At 36.6% G+C, this 23,324-nt stretch overlaps 1 long non-coding RNA gene across 1 annotated transcript in view; it reads right to left on the minus strand.

The window, feature by feature from the left end:
- Positions 1-23,324, minus strand: part of LOC307007998 — a 132,749-nt gene that overhangs the window by 29,764 nt on the left and 79,661 nt on the right. Inside the window, exons 3-4 of the long non-coding RNA XR_013799742.1 lie at positions 3,297-3,356; positions 1,701-1,806 (exon numbers count right to left, since the gene is read on the minus strand). This is a non-coding gene — a long non-coding RNA (uncharacterized lncRNA). The remainder of the gene's footprint in view (positions 1-1,700; positions 1,807-3,296; positions 3,357-23,324) is intronic.

The raw sequence follows: 23,324 nt of genomic DNA on the forward strand, positions 1-23,324 counted from the left end.
GAAGTCAGTCTCCCCCCAAATGACTTAGATGCGCTCATGTCCCTGAAATGCAAGGCTTACTAGAGCGATGACCTTCACAGAACTTATGTTCAACAGGTTTTGGTCTCTGATGTTATGCTGGTCCAAATGAGAATAATCATCAGCAATGAATGGAGACAGGCACTTTAGAAGAAAACCACAAATTGGTGTGTGTGTGTGTGTGTGTGTGTGTGTGTGTGTGTGTGTGTGTGTGTGTGTGTGTGTGTGTGTGTGTGTGTGTGTGTGTGTGTGTGTGTGTGTGTGTGTGTGTGTGTGTGTGTGTGTGTGTGTGTGTGTGTGTGTGTGGTCCATGTTGAAATATTGATAATATGATAAATGCAAAATGTACAATGAGACAAAACTTCAAATTTCAGAATGTCTTAGAAGTTGAATTGATCCATGGACATCTGACCTTTTAACCTTTAGGAGTTCACAAGATTAATATCACAAATTATATTTTGATTGGTAAACTATAAATAGCGCAGAAGCTTAAATATAGTTAATCTCAAAAAAATGAACTTGTCATTTACTCACCCTCATGTTGTTCCATTGTTTGTTTGTTTTGCCCATACAATGGAAGTCAATGGTAAACAAGCTGTTTGGTTGCTTGGAGTAAACTGACATGCGAGTAAATTTCATTTTCAAATTGTCCTTCTTCGAACTGACTTCTTCATCTAATGTCATTTTATTTCTTTGTACCAATATTAAAAACTCCCACACACCTTAAGCTTATTTACAGGTTTAAATTACATTTTGATCACGGATTTCAATGTGGTTACAAACTCTTGGACTGCATATTGACCAAATCCATGCATGTGATCTGAAAAGTTGTACCGCTGACATTTCTCAGAGAGAGATGCATGTGAGTCTGACTGCTGTGATTATGAAACGCTGTCTAAGAGTGCAAGAATAAGACTTAAGGGGATTAAATTACATGACACAGAGCTCAGAGAATTTACGTCTGCTGAATCACTCTGATCAACACTGCTGGGTTTGAGTTACAGCAGAACATGTGGTATTTGTTTTGAACATCAATTAATATTGATGATCCATTCCTGCATGCTCAGAGCAGCTATTTTTAAGATTTCCATTTAGAAGCAGTTTTATCTTATCTGCCTCTGTTGACTTATCATTCATGTTGTAATTATTGCTTCTACGGTAAGTTACTGTGGCATTTTTCAAATTTAATTAGATAAAAAACACTGTTAAAATAAATCTTTTTAGGTCTTCCGTGTTAAGAAACAAACCAAGCCTATCACAAATTTCACGTTGCAGTTTATAAAATTAGGCAAACACTAGAACTGAAATGAAGAACGCTTCACAAAGACGCTGACAAACCTCCCATGTGAACACTGTATAAATTTAGGGGAATACATGGTGAAGTCAAGCACAAGTCATAAAATTGTATTGTCTGATCATAATAAATTAAGGCACCAGACAGAGGACAACCCATGGAAAAGCGAGGAGGCTTCCCGGGAGACAGACAGTTCAGGCCAGATGAGTGGAGTGTGTATGTGTGTAGCAGCCGCACAAACCAAACTCCTCAATCAGTCCTGAGCGAGAGGGAATGGGTCATGCATAAGAAAAATCGAAGGAATTAAGGGGGCTGCAGTGAAAGTGTCCCTGAGTGCAGAGCGAGAGTGTGTACATGCGTTTGTGTGTTGCGCTGAGGACTATATTACCCCTGGGTTGTATGACGGGGTGTAAATCAGGAGGTCCAACCACACCATAATGGCCCCTTTGGGTCAGTCTGCTGGCCCTTTAAACAGCTAAAAGAGATGGACGTTGCTGAGAGATAGAGAGAGAGAGAGAGAGAGAGAGAGAGGGGGGGGGGGGGGGTGGAGGAGGGGGTGGATGGAAAAAAATACAGGTGATCTGAATTATTTTGTTCTGAAAGAGTCTCATTTTTCTCAGATTTTACATGCAATTGCTACAATGACATCTTGCACCTCAGAGGTCAGTTTGCTAGTTGAATGAATAAAATAGTGTTATAGTCCTCTTATTATATGCCTTCAACAAACTGTAATCATCAGTTATGCTCTATATAAATTATATGTAGGTGTCAATATCAACAGTCTTCTATATTTACTGGGATAAAACAACAAAACTGACAATGAGTGGCCAATAACATTGCAGACAAGACAACAGGACATGTGTGTCCCATTTTTCCTGATGTTTACGTGAAGTAATTTGACTGTACAAATATAAAATGTCAAAAAAATAATAATAAGTTATTTATATATTTTGCAGCAGTATGTCAGTAGAAAATATCAGTTTGCCATTATAGATTTTGCCATTATTGTAATAATCCAGTGAGATGTGTATGCACAAACATTCTGACAACAGCCAGCATGATCCACACGGAGATCTGATCTCACCATCATTGAGTCCATCACTGATTACATGAAGAAAAAAAGAAAAAAACTGAGACAGACTTAATCCAGAAGAACTGTGGCAATGTCTCCAAGACGCGTGAAGAAACCTAGCCTGCAAAGCTACCTGAGAAACTGTGCAAGTACCGAGGACATAAGCTGTTTTAAACCCAAAGGGTGGTCAGACCAAATACTGATTTGATTTAGCTAATAGAAGTTAATTGATAAATACAATCTATTTTTGAAAGTGTCCTCACTTTACAGCATTTTTACACAAGTGCCTAAAACTTTTCTCAGTACTGTAGCTTTGCAGGCTATAGGTTTCTTAGGTGTCTTGGAGACGTTGCCACAGTTCTTCTGGATTTAGTCTGTCTCAGTTTATTCCGTTTCTTCATGTAGTCACTGATGGACTCGATGATGGTGAGATCAGATCTCTGTGTGGAGCAGACAGTGTTGATCAGACTCCTTGTGCATACAAATATCTCACTGGATTATTACAATTAATGACAAAAGGAATGTTTGGAAATATAAACTGCTACTTCCTGACACACTACAGCAAAATATATAAATAACTTAACATAAATAAAACCATGTTTTTGAGGTGAAAACACTAACATGCCTAAGACTTTTGCACAGTACTGTATTTTTCATAGTTGCACAGTACTGTATAATAGTAAAAAATAATAATAATATAAAAATAATATATTATTTCATGTTTTGTGAACTGTTGTGATAGATTAACTAATTTATTTCCTGATATTAACCAACTAAAAATTATTAAAGAAAACAACAAAATATATTTCTAAGATATGTTTTTGTTTTGCAATGTGCTTAGCTTCGTTTTAGTCATTAACAGAGCCGTACGTTTGCGCACACATGCAGATTTCTCAGCCACACGATCATTACCGTTAGCATCGGTGGGGTGGATAACATCAGCGCTGTGCCATCTTCCTCTTTCTACTCTTCCTGTAACCTCAGAGGTGGAGAAGAAAATGAAGGAGGATTAGTAGAACTCGGAATCATCCAAATTACTCTAAATGACTTCTTCCAGAAGGCACAGCCGCTGTGTGGCATGTTTAAAATGACATTTCAGTTGTAGAGGTAATTTGCATTCTATTTGACTCCGAACGGCACGCCGATATTAGGGATTCCGCCTGCATTTTTTTGATTCACTCAGTTCAAAGATACACGCTAAGCAGCCGGGCTTAATCAGGGTGAGCACGACTCCTGTCAATCTAAGACAAAAGACATGGAGCTTCTCTAAGCTCCCGAGGCATTCGGCCCTGTCCACTCATGACACAGAGCAAATCTCGACTGCATCAATTCATCTTATTAAACAAAGATCTCAAACCGAACACATGTATCGGTAATATCACCGGCGAAATTAAAAGAAAGCGAGGGTGGGGGGTAAAAAGGAAGCAGGAGAAAAAAGATTATGTTCAGGTTATTACATGCGGCTGCACATCATGAGGTGTGAGGTTGCTGTGATCCTGTTGCTAAGATACTTGGCTAATACCACGGAAACAAGCCCATATTGCTAATCTAGAGGAATCCATGCATGCCTCCACATATTTTGGCAGTGTGAGCTTGGACTCCATTACATGTCGTCAGTCCCTCACCTACAGTCTATGGTGTCTCCCTTTTTATCTCCATAAGCCCCCAAGATCTGAAAGAAATATAGAAATGTGACACACTTTTGCCGCTATATTTGGTGGCCATGGGCAATTTAAAAAGGATTACACTTTGGGAGAAGGTTCTGTGAAAGTAGAAAACATGTGCATCCAGCCATAAGAGTCCTTCAAAGAATGCATATCTGGGGGGGAAAGCACCTGTTTTGATAACACATTTTATAGTCCACTCTATAGAATAAGATCACTCAGGATTTTCAATGCATTAACTATATCATATGCTTGTTGAAACTATGATTATTAGCAATGAGCATATAATGTTGAGGTGCAACTTAGATGTAAGTTGAACTGATATGGTAACTTTATCTAAAAGTGATTCAGACTGATCTGAAAGTTATTTAAAAGTGAAAATCTGGTTTGCACTACAATAACCACTACTGTAGTTTGGACTACAATTTCAATAATGAAACCCAAAATATCAACAACAACAACAAAAAACGAACAAAAATATCTTGCAGCTATGTCCATGTGCATTGCAAAAATGCTGTAATTAAAATGGTAAAATAAAAAGCAAGAGTTTAAAATGTAATCCTTCAAAAAGTTTACAGCAGCTTCTCAGTGAGTCTGCTTCTCTAATTCCTTAATATTTTGGTATTGTGTTTCAGAGCTTATGTATATAAAAACAGATTACAGCATCACCTGTCTTTTTGTTGGTAACGTTTGTGGTAAGAAGCCAACATTCGAGAATGTCAGAAGACGCTCAGAGAGATCAAGTTTCAAACGGTCTATTATATATTTAGGGGCAAAGCTATTACAAGCTTTAACGTAAAAGGACATTAAAATGTAATTTAAAAGACAGCTGTGAACTCGCTCTTTTTGTTTTAGTCAGTGCTTTATGTTGCATTTTAAGCAAATTTAATAATATACACAATATCTATACACTTATTTGACAGGTCACTGTGTAGAACAAACAATACAAATATATATGTAGATTTATCTTTGTTTTACTCAGCTGAAGAGTTGACATAATAGATAAATTATGTGAATATACATCAGAAGAGCCATGGGTTGCACCATAAATGTCCAGCACTAGCAATGAACCTGGACCCTGTGGGTTTTGATGTGAAATAAGAAGAGATATCCTGGTTGTCACCTGTGAAATGTCTTAGCAGAAGTCCAGTGGTCTTAAAGACTTGTTAAACTTAACATTCTGTTCTCTTCAAATCAGACACAGAGATAAATTAGTGGAGTAAGGTTACATTTATTCGATTTAATTATAATATTTATTAGAATAAATTAGCCTATCAAGAGAGAGAGGGCGTGAGAAAGAGAGAGTGTGTGTGTAGGTGCGTAAATTACCTGCATCTGTGAAGAGACTGACTTGGAACTATACCTGTGAATTAAAGGGTTTTAATGCACACCTTCCAGCCAATCAGAATCGAGTATCCAGACAGACCATAGTAAAAATAATATACATCAAGGTCAAGGTGATATTACTCCTGAATTCTCAGTAGATATCAAAAACCTTCAATAACATTGTCACGCAAGTGTGATATTTACCACTTATGTAAATTGATCTTAATGCATTTCTTTACAATTATGTAACTAATTCATAATGGGGCAAAATCAGCACCTTAAACCTCCTTATAAAATACTACATGTGTGAACAATGTGGTAAGCATCAATGTGTGTGCACGTCCAAGTAAATGTTACTGTGAACACGTTCTCCAGGCACATATTGTTATTCCTGCTTAAGAGTAAACAGAGCAGGTTAGATCGATATGGAGCAGAGCGGTAGGGACGACAAACCCTTTGCTTTTCTTCTCTACCGCTCCACTCGTTTCTCCCAGTGGCAGGAGAAACAGCCTTGTTTACCGGCAATGGGTCTGGCCGTTGATTGTCATCCCCGCGGTAATGGCAATGCGTGCACCAGATCAATAACCATCTGCACCAATCCTCAAGCAATAACATTCAATAGGGAAAATCCATTTACTTTTACTTACCTTTCATTTCTTTCATTTTACCATAAGGACACCCAGCCTGGGCAGTGGGCTTAGCTAGGAGGGCATTTAGCATGGGACCCCAAACACCACAAGTACCTTAAGCCTGTTTTTTCCCACTCAGAATTGGTGGCCGTTTGTGAAAGAGGTAGACGTTTTAAAGAAAGAGAAAGGCAAGCAGAAAGGTAAACACTGCAGTACATCTATGCATGTGAAAAATGTGTGTTTGTACTATTTTATACTTTATGCCAGAATTTATTTAAAAAATCAGTTTTCATTATGAAGGAAATCTTTCAAAAAATATAAATCACACACACACACTCACACACACACACACACACACACACACACACACACACGTCTGGAAGGGATATTTGTTTTTAATGACCCTACAAGTTCAACCAATCAAAATATGATATAAGGTAGATATATAAGGAATTTATCTGATAACATTATTTGGCAAAAAAGGCAAATTACAGCTACAGGTTTTCTTTTACTATGCAAAAAAAAAAAAAAAAACGCAACAAAAGGCTCAGAAAAAAGCATATATAATAATAATAACAATAATAACAATAATATGTTTACTCTTAATATATACAGTATATATATACAGATAGGGCCTATATATAGTAAACATTTTATTTTATTTTATAATAATAACATATTATTAGTATTATAAAAAATGATAATACTAAATAATTCTGACTAAATAAATGAGTAGACAGATATTATAAACAAATATAAAATTATTTAAAATGCTCATTGTGTTTTCTGCCATCACTCTCCAGAAGTTGGCCTGTATATCTGTCTCTGCTTTATAACAATGAATCTGGCTGGCCTCCCAATAACCCTGCTCCCATAGTCTAAGTCCACCTCCCCATCGTCACACCAGCAGCCAAATATCCATGCAAAAAAGCAACATTACCCAGCCTGATCCACTGCGAGACAGCTAGAGCAATTATTCAAGCAGTCGACTTCTAACAGACTACCGACAATGCACACTCACCATTAGAACTGTGAGTGTGTTTATTGGGGGCATGCTTGTTTACAAATCTGAATGCTTTATATTTGGCTCCAACTGTCATTGGGAATGGACTGTACCTTGTACGATTAATATTTATGAGCTATTTTTTTGTGCAAATGAATTCAATGAAGCAAAACAATATCCCATCCACAAAAAACTATTTTTTAAAGCAATACATATTTACTTTGACTTTTAAAACTGCACACATCTTGATTTAAAGAATCTAAAGGGTAAGTTTTATAAGGGATTTATGGACACAAAGTCATGTGCACTTGTGGCACATGTAAGCTACAAATATACATGGGAGTATATATGCATATAAATAAACACAACCGCACTCACAGAGAATACATACTGGCAAATCTAGCATTGTTATAGGCCTGTATTTGTGAAGCACAAAAAGCCACTAGTCTTAAGTATTTATCGGATGTGCTTATGTATGTCGCTATTAATATTCTCTGAATACGTGTAAAGACGTGGCTTACGTGAGAATGTTCCTTTGAGTGTTCACACACATCCTCCGGATTACTGAGACTATACCATATACAGATGCTTGTAAATGCTTTAATAAGAGTTGTCCACCTATTGTTATCGTCTGATAAATATGGCGCGTCATATAGATGCACTTAATCTCTCGGTGAAGGTCACAACCTTACAAATGTAAGATACGCACGCACTCAGAGTGAGAGATGCCCATAGCACGCTCATAATTTGCCTATTGTTCCAGGTTGAGCTTCGAGCGCGCTGGAATGCCAAGAGCGCCTGACAGAAGGCCACTGTAGTCCCATCAGTGACAGCAGTGACTCACTGAAGCCTCCATGCCATGCCACGTTGTAAAGCTCTGGGCCTGGCATCCTCAAATCCACAGTGAGGCATTAAAGCTGGGCCTGGGATTTCCAAGACTTCAGAAGCCACACACATGCAGATGTGTAAACGCTGGCACGATCATGTGTTACTTGTACTGTTTCAACTGTACACAATTAAGTTGGTATATTGGGCTTAAAAACAAAAACATATCGTTTTTATGTGACTCCAATAATCACAATTATGATGTAACTCAGGAATAAATGACTGCAATTAAAATTTTACGGTTGTGGAACAATGCTATTTTTTATTTTTTTTAAATAAAGTATTACACATTGTAACATTCATTGCTTACCCCCCTTGCAATATTAAACCTTTATTAGTTAATGAATCTATTGTTTATTTTATTGGGTTTGTTATTAAAAACAACGGTTTATTAATTGTATTGTTTTTATTCTGAAAGTCGAGTATACACACACAACACAAATAAAAAAGTAAAACACAAATATAGATTTGAGAACTAGAGCCTATACTGTACACGTCTTGTAAAGATACTTATATATATATATATATATATGTTCTGATTCATACTGTAAGTTACTTATATTGCTGTATTATCTAATGCAAATATTCATTAATTCCTGCTTTGTAATGCTTGCAATTTGACCGAGCAATAAGAAATAAATGAATTTACAGCTGATTCAACTTTTTCTTAGGAAGGGTTGCTTTATGAGACATGCGGAAATAATTACTAAGTAAGAGCTGCCAAATTTAGGAGGGAAACTAATGCAATGCAATAAGCTGTAAATCTTTACATTGCTCTGCAAATAAATGCCTCTTCATAAAGTGTAAAATTTAAAGACTTGAGAGATATTACCATACTGAGAAAAAATACAATATGACTTTAATGCTTAGGATTAAACCAACTAAACTGGTTGGAATATATTATTTAAAAAAAAAGAAGAAGAAATAAATCAGGTAAAAAAAAAATCTAATAACCTAATAATGTAATATCTTGTTTGTAAGTGTCTTATGTATGGTTGTTTCTCCCACCCCCTCAGGAGTGCAGTACATGATAATGCACTGCTGTTTTTAAATGAGCCGTGAGAATTAAATACTGCTCTACGAAGCCAAGGTTTACGAGCATAGAGAAAATATAAGAATTATTCCTCTGTATTTGCAAAGGAATGTTAGCAAAATCCCTTGGTTGTAGAACAGATAATCCAGGATCTCTTTCACAAAGGACGCTCTCTCTCAGTCAGGTGCTGATGTTCAAATGCCATTTCTAGAGAAAATCTACATCCAAATGACAGCAAAATAAGCTAAAAGATCACTATGGGTTAAAAAAAAAAATGTCTTCCCCTAAATTTCTTTGTTGTTATCCTTTGATTTATTAAACACGATGTAAAAGAAGATCTCTCGTTAAAATATCACAAACAATAAATGCAGTCAGATTTGTATTCATTATGTTTCACACAAATCCCACGTTCTTTTTCAAATTACTTCCAAATACAAATAAGTCCAAATACAAATCCCGTTGTCATTCCTTATAATTTGCCTGTGTGTCTCAGCTTATCTCTCATGACATGTGACGTGTCCCAGAGGTCTCTGTTCTCAGTGAAGCAGCTCTACGGTGGCGGCCCGCATCTGTGCTTTTCCGGCTTCGGTGGAAAACACACGCTAGATCTGCCGCTCTGTTTAATTACCTCATACAGCATGGCAACTTCAAAAAAAAAGCAAGAGGTTGAACTTTCATATATATATTGATCTTAATTATTTCGGCCCCAGAGGGTTAAACAAACTCCAGAGTGGAAGCAGAGGGGTAGCTCTGTTTTTTTCAAGCTTTACTGGGATTTGGCTCAATTGGTATAGAGGTGCGCTGCAAAAGGGAGAGACGGGAAAAACAGCCTCGGGCACCTAGCTGAGGATTTGACCTGCTCTCGCAGCCCGGGAGAGAAAGAAACGGAGAGAGGGAGAGCCGGAGAGAGAAAAAAAGCCTGCTTTCCCACACTCTCCAGGTTGGGTTTTTTAAGGCTGGATATAGCGGTGCCCCTATAGGTGTGTGCATTTCCAACACATTGCTAGGCTATAAGTGCGTGAGATGTTGAACAATTCAAACACTGTGCTGCCGTGCCGACCCCAAGGCTCAGCTTACAGCCTCAAAATTAAACAAATAATAATAATTAAGAAAAAAACATCAGCTCATCGTCCCCTGCACTCTGAGGCCTCACACGCTCAGCCGAGTCACGCAATGCAGCTCGACGTGGCCCTATATGATAAAAGAGAATTATAAGCCAACACTAGAAGTTCAGGGGAGTAACCAACTTCTATCATGCACCTTTGAAGTTCATCGACTAGTGTGTGTTCAATTGATACTTTTGGAACAAGAAGTGAAAATAAACATAAGAGGATACGTTTTTCGAGAATGTTAAATAGCTCAATCAACAACAGTTCTGTATTTACATTTTGTTGTATTGCAGCCAGTTCTAAACATTTCACATATACACCGTTTTAAAATCTACCGTTGTTAGTTTTAATGTTGTGGTGTCAAATTCTAGTGAAAATTCCGGGGTTTTTTACACTTACATTACTGTAAAAAAAAATATATATATATAGTTGGTTTAATGGTTTTACTTTTTTTAAGTAAGTTACCTGGTTGCCTTAAAAAATTGTAGTTCATTGAAATATATATATTTTTTTTTGTTAATACGATGAAGGAGATTGGTTTAATCAACAGAAACTCAAAATATTATGTTATCTGAACCACATTAATTATCTAAGTTGATTTGACTAAAGGAAAAAAAAAAAGTTCATTTTTACAGGATGGATTTAAATTTGTTATTTTTGGCTGACCAAAATTATAATACCTTAAACTTGGTTTTGTGTCAGACCAGAACTAATTTAAAATCTAATTTTGCCTCTTTCTCCAGAACTAGGTAATAAACATCTTACAGTTTCACCTTGGACTGAAATGCGCATCACCAAGAACTATTCAAAAGAAACAGTGTTGCTTCGTACTTCAAGTTCTGCTACAGAAATGCTCTATTTTTACTCCATGTATTTTTGCTCACCCCTACCTTTCTATTTTGCTGGTATTTTTTGAGGAGAGTTCTGCTCTACTATGGTTATGATAATTTGATCGGTGAAGACATAGATATTTGAACTGGAAGAACAGGAAGATGCAAATCCCCCCGTAAATCCCTATGCCATACAAGCCTCAGCCGACGGTGCAGTTTAATATCTGCAGCCATGATTAAAAAGAGAAGGTGAAGCTCCATTGTAGTAATAAGAAGGATGAATGTGCAACACAGGGGCTGGGAAAAGAGGGGTAGGGGGAGTTTTTTTTTTTTTTTTGATGACCTTTCATCTTCCCATGTCTATGAATTATAATTCAGAGGATATGAACAAGGAACTTCTGTTGTCCCTCAAGGCTCCAAATAATTTAGAATATTGATTCAGGTACAAGCATTTTATACAGGGTCACCTGTAAGTACTCTGCATTCTCACTGGTTCGCAAAATACTGTGTAAATTCTTCATAAAAACAACATAAATTCATATATTAAGAATGTTAAAAGTGACTATTATGCTCTGAATCGTTATTTGATCTAATTTGATCAATTTCATTTTGACTGCCAACATTACAGTGTTTTTAGACCGTATCGCATTTTATAATTTATTGTAAATATACAAGAATGAACAATTTCAGCTCATTTTTCCTTTTAATCCATTTGAACCAATTTTCTGCAGCTGAAACTAACCCTTTTTCTCGTACACCCACATACAGAAAATATGTTTTGGCCCTGGATATGATCATACTTAGCAGGCCACTGTTCAAAGACTGAATATTCGTATAGACATATTTTATACTTAAGTCTTTCATCATTTGAATGAAGAAAATTATAGTATTAGTTTTCAATCTGACCCTGTCAGGTCTAACTAAACTACTAGACAGAAAGGGCAAGGAAGATTTTAATTTTCCCTTGTCAATAAAACACAATTTCACTAAAAAATATATATTTTATTTAATGTGTGTTAGCATGCAAGGTAAATGCTTCTACGATAAAATAGTGATGGAGAGCTGTAAACATTTAGGGTCTATTGATAAAAGATTGAAATAAGCACTTCCACTGTGTGGAACTACTGACGCACCACAACATATAATAATTGTTGTATTCCATTTAAAAATTAAATAAAATGTAAAGTGCTGAGTGGAAAAATCTTGTACTCCTAATTGCAATTTGAGTTTTGTAAAATTGAATTATACCTGGATCAAATAAATGAAAGTCATTTTTCTTTGTCTATATTGCATATGTTTGAAATTTTGCTAATTGCAACAAAATAATGTAGTTTCTTCATCTGTTCAATAAACTTTAAGAATTAGTTGGCTACTACAAAGTCAATGCACCCCTGAGAACACAGGTTAAAAATGTCAAATGTAAAGGAAAAAAATGTAACACTAATGCAAAATAATGCAAACATTATGTGTATGTGTATATATATATATATATATATATATATGAAAGAAACCGCAAGTTGACCGTGTATGAAAGCTGTTCACAGTGCACTTCTTTCACTTTCAGATAGCGTCTAGACTCAGTCTTAACCACCATTCCATTCAATTCAATAGGACATTAAGACGTGGATGAGTCTTTGGGTCGATAGTGTCAGCAGAACTATAGCAAACTCTCTAATGGAAACCAAATTGGGTGGCTGTTTTATAGCAGCAAGGCAGAGGCAGACGCACAGAGGTTGAGGGCAATAGACTGAGGTCATACAGGTCAGAGATCAGAGCATTCTCCTATCATAACACACGTCACATTTACAATTAGACAGGCAAGTCAGGGGTACACATATTCACACACATACGGCAATGAAAATTCGTACAAATTTACAAGCACACTTTACGTTTCATACAGGCCTATACTGTATGTTAGAATAAGTAAAGTTAAAAGATCATGCAAAAAAAGTTATCAATAAGATTATATATTAGTTTATGCATATGAAGAATTAGGGATTGGAATAATGTAACAATATTAAATGCATAATATAATATAATAAAATATAATATAATATATGTGATCGTGATGTTACTTGGATACAAATAAAGCAATTTCTCAGTGTTTGAGAATTTGTGTTTGAATGTGTGTGTTTACCAGTGTGAAATGACTTCCTGTCACTCACTGAGATACACTGCGTGCTTCTGTGTTGTTCCTCTGTTTTCTCCCTGTACATATTATGTCAATAGAAACGCTGTGCATCCATTCTGGGGACAGCCGGTGAAAACACTCTAAGTAAATCAGGCCCTTCAAGTGGCATGAATCACCAGTCTAGTCTCAATATCACTGGGGCGGAAGAAAGGGGAGGCTTAATGATCTAAACCATGTGAAGGTCGTCCCTCCTCTGTCACCAGTAACAGTGAAATGTCACTCGAAAATTCCTGCTTCAAACAACATACACATCCTTGGACTTTCCAGGTGTGGTCAAGCCTTTTTATAGTTTTATTTTGAATTATTAGTAGTTGTAATGTTGTCCATTTAAAAAATATACATATTAGCTTTTAAAATAAAATAAAATAAATATGTCAAAGTTATTATTTATAGCTTGGTAATTTTAACCTGGAGTTTGGTAAATATTTGTTTTACAGGTTAAATGCTTAAAACGGGACTCTTACCGACTTTTTACTCCAAAAAAACAATTGGAGCTGCTGACATAAAACCCAAATCTCAGGACTGACGTTATGATTCTTGATTACAATCTTCTCCGATTCCATCCTTTGTTGGGCTTTTGTGTGCTTCAAAACCAAGTAAGCTACTTAAGAAAACACCCCTCGCTGGGTCAAGTGAGCTAGCACAGACGGTGTTTAATTACAGTGTTAGTCACTAATGCACCTTTTAATCTTTCAGAGTTTTGCATTCATAAACAAGCAATACTTTCTTGTCAATAAAAACATCTGTGATGTAGCAACCAGGAATGTTTAAAGACTTCTGTAAATTGCATTTATAAGCATCATCTGGGTTCCTACACTGACTCTCTGCTCAACACTACAGCTGTCATTGTTGCTGCCCCCTGGAGATAGTGACTATGAAGTGCCTAAATTGGTAGTGACAGACATGCACTTATACTAACGGAAACACAAACAAAGTGTACATTTACAATTGTACATCTTTCAGACTTTCCCCATTTGACTTTAGACTTTTCCATAAACCTTTAAAAACTACCTTAAAGATTTTTTGAAAGGCAGTTTTATGTCCTGTGTTCACTGTAAAAAAGAAAAAGTACAATCAACTTGGATTTTTAAGTCATTTTAACTTAAATTACATTAAACTTACTTAAAAAAATGAGTTAAATATTGTAGGCTATAACTAGAAAAAAAGTAGATTTTTTTTTTTGCTTAACTTATTTTGATGAGTTAAAGCAACGTAAAACATATTGTCATAACTTATTGATCATATAATTTATTTCAGCTGTTTTCTACTGAAATAATACATTTGGACAAGGTCTCGTCCCTTATTTGAATAACCAATATGCTTTGCTACATTCCAGCTATTTGCATTGCATCTTCAGATGAATTGCATGAAACTAGAAACATACATTGCACCAGGTTTTAAGTCTGCATATTTTCACCAATTATCCATGAAATCTTGACAAAATTTAAGAGATGCATACAAATGATGATGTATTACTTTCTCCCTATCTGGTCATCTCTTTCAACTCTCTATAAGAGGGTCAGAACAGATATGAGGGCAGCTGAGCTCTGGCTGTCCAGAGACAGTTTCCTTCACAACAATGTATAAAGAAGTCAAGGTGAAATTCCCAAAGAAGCTGTAACTTTTCAACATGCAGTTGCATAGTCAGATAGATTTACACGCTTCCGTGACTGACTAACAAGGTCAAGAGCAGGAGGCTAATAAAAGTGGGAAAAAAGAGAAGAGAGAAACAGAACTCTTCTCTCGCCTCCGAGACATCCACTACAAGCAAATATTAAGCTGAAAATTGTGAGATCAGAAATATAAAGAGTTAAATACGATCGCATGCAGATGAAATAAAAGTCTTGGTATTCACGCAAAGAAAACCGAGTCAGAGAAGAAACAACAAAACACACAGTTGCATGCTTACTCTAAATCCAGCTATTAGTTTCTTTCGGCCCTTCTCTCTTTCTATTTTCTCTCACGCGCTGACCCGCGGCTTCCGATGTCACAGACACATTAAAGGCGAGTTTATTATCAGGCAGGAGAAAGACAACACACTCAGTGCCTGAATTATGACGACAGTTGGAAATCCGTTGTCTCAAGCATGAAGCCAAATGGACTGTATTTCTTCTCTCTGTAAAAACATACATCACTGAGGGCTGAAGGGCAGACTCTCAGTAGGTAAGCGTTCTGTAGTCGTGGCCCTCACTTAACCAGCACTGGGGGCCAGATCACTCTGATAAAGCAACTATTTAACCCCGACTTGAACTCCCACTGAAAATACAACCCTCGCATGGCACTATCTCCGAGGGGTCGAGAATAAAACAGCGACGGGAAAGAAAATATCACGTGCGTCCGATGAGCCAGAGAAAGCAAACATTTGCTCAAATTCATAAGCTTGTTATTTGGGTTTGCCTAAGATCTTATCACCTATCCTGATCCAAAACAGTTACAGATAGTAAATATTGTCTGGGGGACTTAAACATCTCATTTTTGTCACCCAACTTATATAAGTTAACTGCATGATTTTTTTATTTTTTATTTTTTTATTATTCTCTAAAAACTAAAAGGAATTTTTCGAATCAATTGTCTTAACATTTCTGATCATTTAAACCATAGACGTAAGTAATACTGATGCATTTATGCATGAAACATCCTGTCATTTCCACAACCAACCAAGACACATCTAAAACCAAAAACCGAGACAGCTGTCAATCAGGCGTCTGTCACTAGTAACTTTCCCAGGGTTGGGCTGTGTGCTGGCATCCCCACACTGTTTTCAGATAAACAGTTCCTATTACACTGCAAACAGCTCTCCGTGCCCTCCCCTCCTCCTCCGAAAACAGAGTCATAATTCAAAACAAATGATTCCAGGCTTTGATGAGAGCACTTTTATGGGTCACAGAGAGTGAACCTCCCTACCGACATCTGTTTGATTTTATCTACTTGAACTTTATCCTCAGCTGGAGATTTATCGGCCTGCACTGGACCGAGCCTGTTAAAGTCGCCGTAACAGACAGGGTGAGAGAGGGACCGCGGGGGTGATCGTGAACGAATGAGCAAGTAAATGAGTGTGGAAGAGCGAGTGTGTGAATTAATTAGTTGCAATGAGTGAACGAGTGATTGATTAGCATAAAAATAAATGCCCAATATAGGAATAGTACTATGTGAGAGTGCACCAGAGGGCAGAAGATGAGAATTAGGTTAGTTAGAGTTAGCTGACATGTGCAATGCTACTTATGGTCAACAGAATGTCTGAAGGGGGCCATCAAAATAAAGTGTTACTGAGAATTATTACAGTGCTCACTAAGGCTGCATTTATTGCATACAATATATATAGTAAAAACAGTAACATTGTGAAATATTATTACAATTTAAAATAATGATATTCTTTTTTCATACATTTTCAAATGTCATTTATTCCTGTTTTGGCAAAGCTGAATTTTCAGCATCATTATTCCAGTCTTAAGTCACATTAATTTGTATTCTTATCAATGTTGCAAAGAGTTGTGCTGCTTAATATTTCTGTGGAAACTGTGATACACCTTTTTCAGTATTCTTTGATATATAGAAAGCTCAAAATATTGTTTTGTATAAAATTATAAATGTCTATACTATCACTTTTTATCTACTTAATGCATCCTTATTGAATAAAAGTATTAATTTGTGTTAAAAAAAAACTAAATAATAATCTTACTGCCCAAAACTTTTTGAATGGTAGTATATATATAAAGGTACACTTAAATTTGAACTACAGTGGTACACCCCTAAATATTCCCCAAAAAGTGTGGTTAAAATAAAGTGTCTGTAAATTCTCTCTTTTGTTCCTCATGCTATTAGCGTGTAGGTCATGTACTAGTTGTTCAGTTGCTGTACGTGTGGTTCAGGCAGCAGGTCAAAGCCCTGGTCAGAACTCTGAGATTCCCAGACTCTAAAGGGCCTATAACTCATTCCCAAGCCTGCCTTAGACCCAGTCTCCTCCTGGCTCTTTCCAGCTCTGAAATATCCTTTCAAAGGCCTGGCGCTGGAGACAGATACTGAGGTGTTTGAGATAAGGTTGGAGATGCATTAAGGGATTTTCCCTTTTAAAGTTGTCAAAGATTTTTTTTCTCTCTCTCTGCAGCCCCTTTTCAGTCATACATTTTTCCCAGAGGCTTGTGAAAGGAAACTGAAAAAATAGGTGAGCCAAAAAAGAGAGAGAAGCAGCATATTAAGCACGGGGGGCTTAGGCTTGTGGTCACTTCACAGCTCATAAAGGATATGGAGGGAGACTGTGAAGAGGGCCCAAATGCTGAGACTTAAGGGACAGGCAGAAGAAAATCTCAGCTACATTTAAAAGCACAGAGCGTCAGTGGGAGCCAGGTCAGAGAAAACCTCTCCTCAGGTAGATCGCCGAGACTCCAGAAAACAAGTAACACAATCTGCAACAAATCACACTTTTGTACAGTTATAGTAAAGACTCTAGGGGGGAAAGTCAGACTGAAATTCGACTTTGTTGACATTGCAGAGAGCTGAGTACTTACAAACGAACAGAAAATCCAGAAGGCCTTTATGTAGGAGTTGGTTCTGCAGTTATCTTGATTTTACTTGTCTTTTGAAATTGTGCTTGTACAACTAACCAAACTATTCAACACAGTCTGTTCTTAAAGGGATAATTCACCCCAAAAAATTATTTACTCACCATCATGTGATTCAAAACTTTTATGACTGACTTTCTTCTGTTGAACACAAAGGAAGATATTTTGCACAATGTATCTGTGTTTGTTTGTTTTGGGTCTTTTTTTCTCATTGTTGATTGGCCCCTGATATTCTTCAAAATATCATCTTTTGTGTTCTGAAAAAAAAATAAAAAATGATGAGGGTTCTAATCAAATAACTCCTCTACTTTCATAAATAGGTCACATTAAAAGTGCACTTTTTGGTAACTAGCAAAAAGTGCACTTTTAATGTGATATATATAAATATATAAAATGTATAGGCTATATGTAGGATTAAGCCTATAGTCCTGTACTAAAATGCAAGTTTGAGCTGTTTTAAATTATGGCAGTGTCATTGTTTTGTCTCAAGATGCACACCAGTAATGTTTGTTTTTTTCTAAGGCACGTTTATAAAAGCTACTTACTGTAGATGAGCTAATTAAACTAATGCCTAATCCTGGCTTAATCCAAACCCTGTCTGTGAAACCAGGCCTGGAGTGAATACTTCTATACTTCAAAAAGCCACAGATTTCAACAAGATCTTCAATTAATGTTTTTCCAAAACTAAAGGAGGCCTGGCATAAGTTTGGTGGACTGACAATCTGTTAATGCTAAGAAGATATGAAAAGTAATCAGAATCAGCATTAAAAACAGCTATGAATTTGCTCCAGATTTATCCGTTTAGCTTTTGAGAGGAGATTCAGGATTTGAGTCCAGTGTGATTTTACAGTTAGCATCTTTACATCTATCAAAAAACAGTGCAAATACATCTTACTCCGCATAAACAGCCTCACCGTTTTTCCTTTGTCTTCTTCACTCTCTCTCTGGAGTGGTTTAGGGGTGGTTGGAGGAGGTTTTGTCCAGCTTGAGCAGAGATTAAAGTTAGACTGTGATTGGGAGCGTAAAGTTGACTCTGAGCATTAAGTGGGATTAAAGTTGGGCTGGCTGTGGCAGGACCTGAACACATTCACTGTTATGCACTGTTGCAGACCCCCTATTCATCTAAAGGTTTTGAAAGCACGAAAGAGAAAGAGAGAGAGAAAAGTGTGTGTTGGAGGGGTTCTGCGGGCCCATTTGTTATTTTAAATGTGGCTGTGAGTGTCTGTATTGAGGGACGAATTAATCCATTAATCCAAAATTAGTATAAAAGATCAGTTCTTGCCACTGAAGCAGAGCAGAGCCGATCATGGGGCAAAGAACAGCATGCACTGGGTGACTGAGCATTTGAGTATGTTTTGAGTGCACAGGAATATGTGCGGAAGTGTGAATCCAAGTCGCGTGTGACAATGCAAAATGAAACAAGGAGTCATTTTAAAAACTGATTAAACGCAAATGTGATATTAAAAACTTGTATCTTCTCTGTTCACCATTTTCACCTATTTGATTTATCTGTTTGGTTTAGTAATTGGTTTACTTATATTTAGCTTGAAAGACAGTTTCAGAGCAAACAATGGATTGCAATGTCATGAATAGCTGTAAAGTTTTAAAGTTTTTCAAAACATTTTTAAAGAAATAATTCACCTGTCATCATTGACTCATACTTGTCTTGTTCAAAACATGTCTGATTTTATTTCTTCTGTGCAACACTGTAATCCCTAACGCTCAAAATAATGTATTGTTTGAGAAGGGCAAAAACTCAAATTAAACAAGTTAGTTCAATCAAATTAACTTTTATTTAGAACTTTCTTTGTCTTTTGAGTTCACAGAACTGACACATTTTTAGTAATCTGATTTGCTTCGTTGTTTGTTTAAGACAAACTTAAATTTAACTGAAACTGGGCTGGGATTTCCCAGCATGCAATACCATGGCACTCAAATGGGAGAGTAAATGCTAAAAGTGTTATATAATGTGTTTTTGTGTGTGTGCAAGATTAATGTTAAGTGGGACATTTAGTAGTGTTTAATGCTTTGCTATGCTATTTTAGAAGAGTTTCTGTTATGTGGGGTTTTTGTGGGGTTACCATCAGGTGACAAGTGGAGCATGAGCAACAGCCTGGTATATGTTACATGTTCTATTGCCGTACTGATTCAGCAATTGCTGTGATATGCTTATGTTGTCAAAGCATGTTGCCAAATAGCTAGTTTTAGCTAGCTCAATTTCCACTACTAAAAGTATTTAAATTGAGATTACATGATCATTTTTAGTTAAAGGGTTAGTTCACCCAAAAATGAAAATTCTGTCAATAATTACTCACCCTCATTTGTTCCAACCCCTTAAGACTTTCGTTCATCTTCGTGACACAAATTAAGATATTTTTTATTAAATCTGAGAGCTGGCTCACTCCTCCATAGGCTTCTATTGTAATTTAAACATGCCGGCCCAGAAATTTAGTAAAAACTTTGTTAAAATCGTCCAAGTGACTAAAGTGGCTCAACCTTAAAGGGCCCCTATTATGGATTTATGGGTATTATGGATTTTTGAAAATGACCTTTCATGTAGTGTGTAACATAGCTCTAAGTGAATGAAAACATCCTGCAAAGTTTTACATCTGAAAGTGCACCGTATATAAAGTTATTGTCTTTCAAAAGTAAGAGTCGACTCTGAGTCAATGAAATTAATTGTTTTTCAGATGAGTCATAAGCCGTTACATCGTGACGTCAAGACGAAACATTAGCCCGCCCACTTTTTGCGTGCGCAGACACCAGACGCTGTGCTCTACAATATGATGGTAAAGACTTTTTTTTTTCACTGCCCAGGCACGAGCATGTGAAGAATCTGTGGTTAAAATGAATCTTTACCATGATACTACAGCAGTGTAATCCTAAACTTTTCCTTTTCACTTTATTTTACTGACGACTGCTTCTCAAATATTGGAGTTCAATGCAGGATTTGCAAACCGCTTGCTCTTGAAAGACGGTGTTCAAAATACTAGTTTTGACTTTTACATTGTGTAGGTCTCCTGCTAACTGGCTAACTCATGTTATCACTGTCTTACTGAAATACTTCTGCTAATCAGCTGGGCCACTATTACATAAAACTCTGTCTATTAATGCAGATTGTCTGTCGTTCTCACTACTTTGCGGAAAGATTAAGCATGGAGCAAGATTTGTTTTACCAATGTTTGTGTTACATCAGTCATTCACGCTAGAGCTCCGCTAATAATGCATACATGCACTGTTATTGATACAGTTTCCACGTGTTCACCGCAATATAAACATACTCTGTACATAATTAGTACAAGTAAAGTAATCGGTTGATGGACATGCACTTGTTAATGCATGATGGTGAGGAATTGCAACATCTCATAATGTACGTTACCTCAAACTGAGTAGTGAATCACTAAAACGTCCTGCTCGAGTCGTCCTTGCGATGGAGGTTCGGGTTTAATAACTAGCTAGTTCTTCTAGTGTTTCATCATCGGACTCGCGCTCGGATTGATATGGTAAAATCGACGTCATTGTTCGGTACTGTGTATCCGGTGTAAGAAGCTTCAGGACATGCAGAGCAGATGTTGATGGCAAATTGTTTTCGACGCGTGCTGTACGCGGTAAACCAATCACAGCAGACTGAGCCGTCTGGCCAATCAGAGCAGAGTAGCTCGCGGAAAGGAGGGATTTAGAGAGATCGATTCATTTGGCGAGTCGTTTGAGAATCATTGAAAATCTGGTGATGTGCAAATGTTTATTATGAGAAAATGAAACCGTTTTTTGACCTTTGATGCATGTAAACCTGTTGTAGGAGACTCCAAAACAACATTAGGAAACTTTAAAATAGAATAATAGGGGCCCTTTAAGTTTATCAAGCGACGAGAATACTTTTTGTGCGCAAATAAAAATAAAAAAAACGACTTTATTCAACTATTCATTTTCTTCTGAGTGGGCCTCTGAGTGAGTTTACGTAACAGCGCAGAGCTTCTGGGTTGTACGTCAGAACATAGGCTTACTATTGGCCAGCATCACACACATGACCAGCGTCGGCCAATAGTGAGCATACGTTCTGATGTACAACCCACAAGCCACTGTAGTCACTTGGACTATTTTAACAATGTTTTTACTAACTTTCTGGGCCGGCAAGTTTCAATTACAATATCATTTTTGGGTGAACTAACCCTTTAAATGTGTAAATGAACTTCATTTTCAAGCTGAGGGTTTTCAGAACTTAAAAAAAAAATATGTAACTGATAACCTAAATTTTTTAAGCATTCAGGCTTAAAAAATATAATATTCATATCCCAAGCCCTCTAAAGTCATACGGTTTGTGTGAAGAAAAAAACTTTAAGACAGTGAGTTGAACTGAAGAACGAATGATTCAACTGAACAATTCAGAACACACCAGTTTTGAGAACATGATCAACAGATTCAATGAATATATCAGACTTAAAAACAAAATTCTCTTTCTCACTCAGACCAATCACATGGAAGAAGACTTAATATGGCTCACAAGTCATATTTGGACCACTTTTTTGCATTTGTTTTGAAGATTTAGTCCCCCATTTGTTGTTATTGTATAAACAAAAGTCTTTAAAATATATCCTTTCATGTTAGACCAAAGAAAATCACAGGAACTACACGAGGGTGATTAAATAGAGAAACAAAATTATTTCCCCCCTGAAATAATTCTTTACTACACCTGCTAAACTTTCACAAAAATAAATGTTTGTTCACTAGTAATAATTTGTAACAAACAAATAATTTTTTAGTCGTTTATCTTTCTCGCACACCTGTTGGTGTGTATATAGTTCAATCGTCACTGGCCTGCTGCTCTGACAAAAGCTATTTCTTATCTTTCCTCTAACATTTTCAAACAGTCTCCTCAAGCAATTAACAGAGTGAATGTGAGTTCATTCTGCAGGCATAAACGCCCAGCATGTCTACATGGGACATTTCCTGTGCTAATGAAATCCAGAGCAGAGCAGTCAAAACTTCACTGACCTCTCAGCATGAGGAATCATCTCCAAAAACACATTCCCTCTTTCCAGTGTGCATCTCAAAACACCCCCCATTTCATTTTATGTTTTTCAGCTTGTTGGTAAGCAATATAAAAATGTGCAGTAAACGCAGTGCTGCCAAGCCAGTGAAACTGAAAGGGGGTGAAAGAAAAATAAAAAAAATTGGACAGACTTCCACAATTTGTACAAGTAGGAAAGGGAAAACCTATAAAAATGTTGTAAATGTATGAGAAATGCATCAAAAATACATCAGCCAAATAAATAGAAAAAAAATCCATGGACTAAGCAAATGAAAAGCAGAAAAAAAAACATGCGTCACTCATTTACCCAAACATGTCATTGCTGCAAAACCAGTTAAAGGCTGTGTTAATGTTCTAAAAGCATTAGTAATGAAACCTTCAAAGTGTCTATCAATGCAGCGTGTATAAAGAAACCGAATTTTATAGTCTCTGGCATTGGCAAATAGTTTCCGAAATACATATATGTAAGCATTTCTCTCTTTTACTATTCAAAGAGATTTATAGAGCTGGAGTAAATTACAGTGGCCTTGAAAAAGAAACCAAAAATCATCTCCTCCATCAGTTTGACTCTGCGTGTGCCAAAACTTGGCCTTTTAACTCCACAAGCCTCTCTCTTTCTTGATCCCCCTCCTCTACCGTCAGCGTACACAGCATGTGAACAACTGATCTGACATAAATGAAA

The sequence above is a fragment of the Phoxinus phoxinus genome, assembly GCF_949152265.1.
Source record: "Phoxinus phoxinus genome assembly, chromosome: 12".
Lineage (NCBI taxonomy): Eukaryota > Metazoa > Chordata > Actinopteri > Cypriniformes > Leuciscidae > Phoxinus > Phoxinus phoxinus.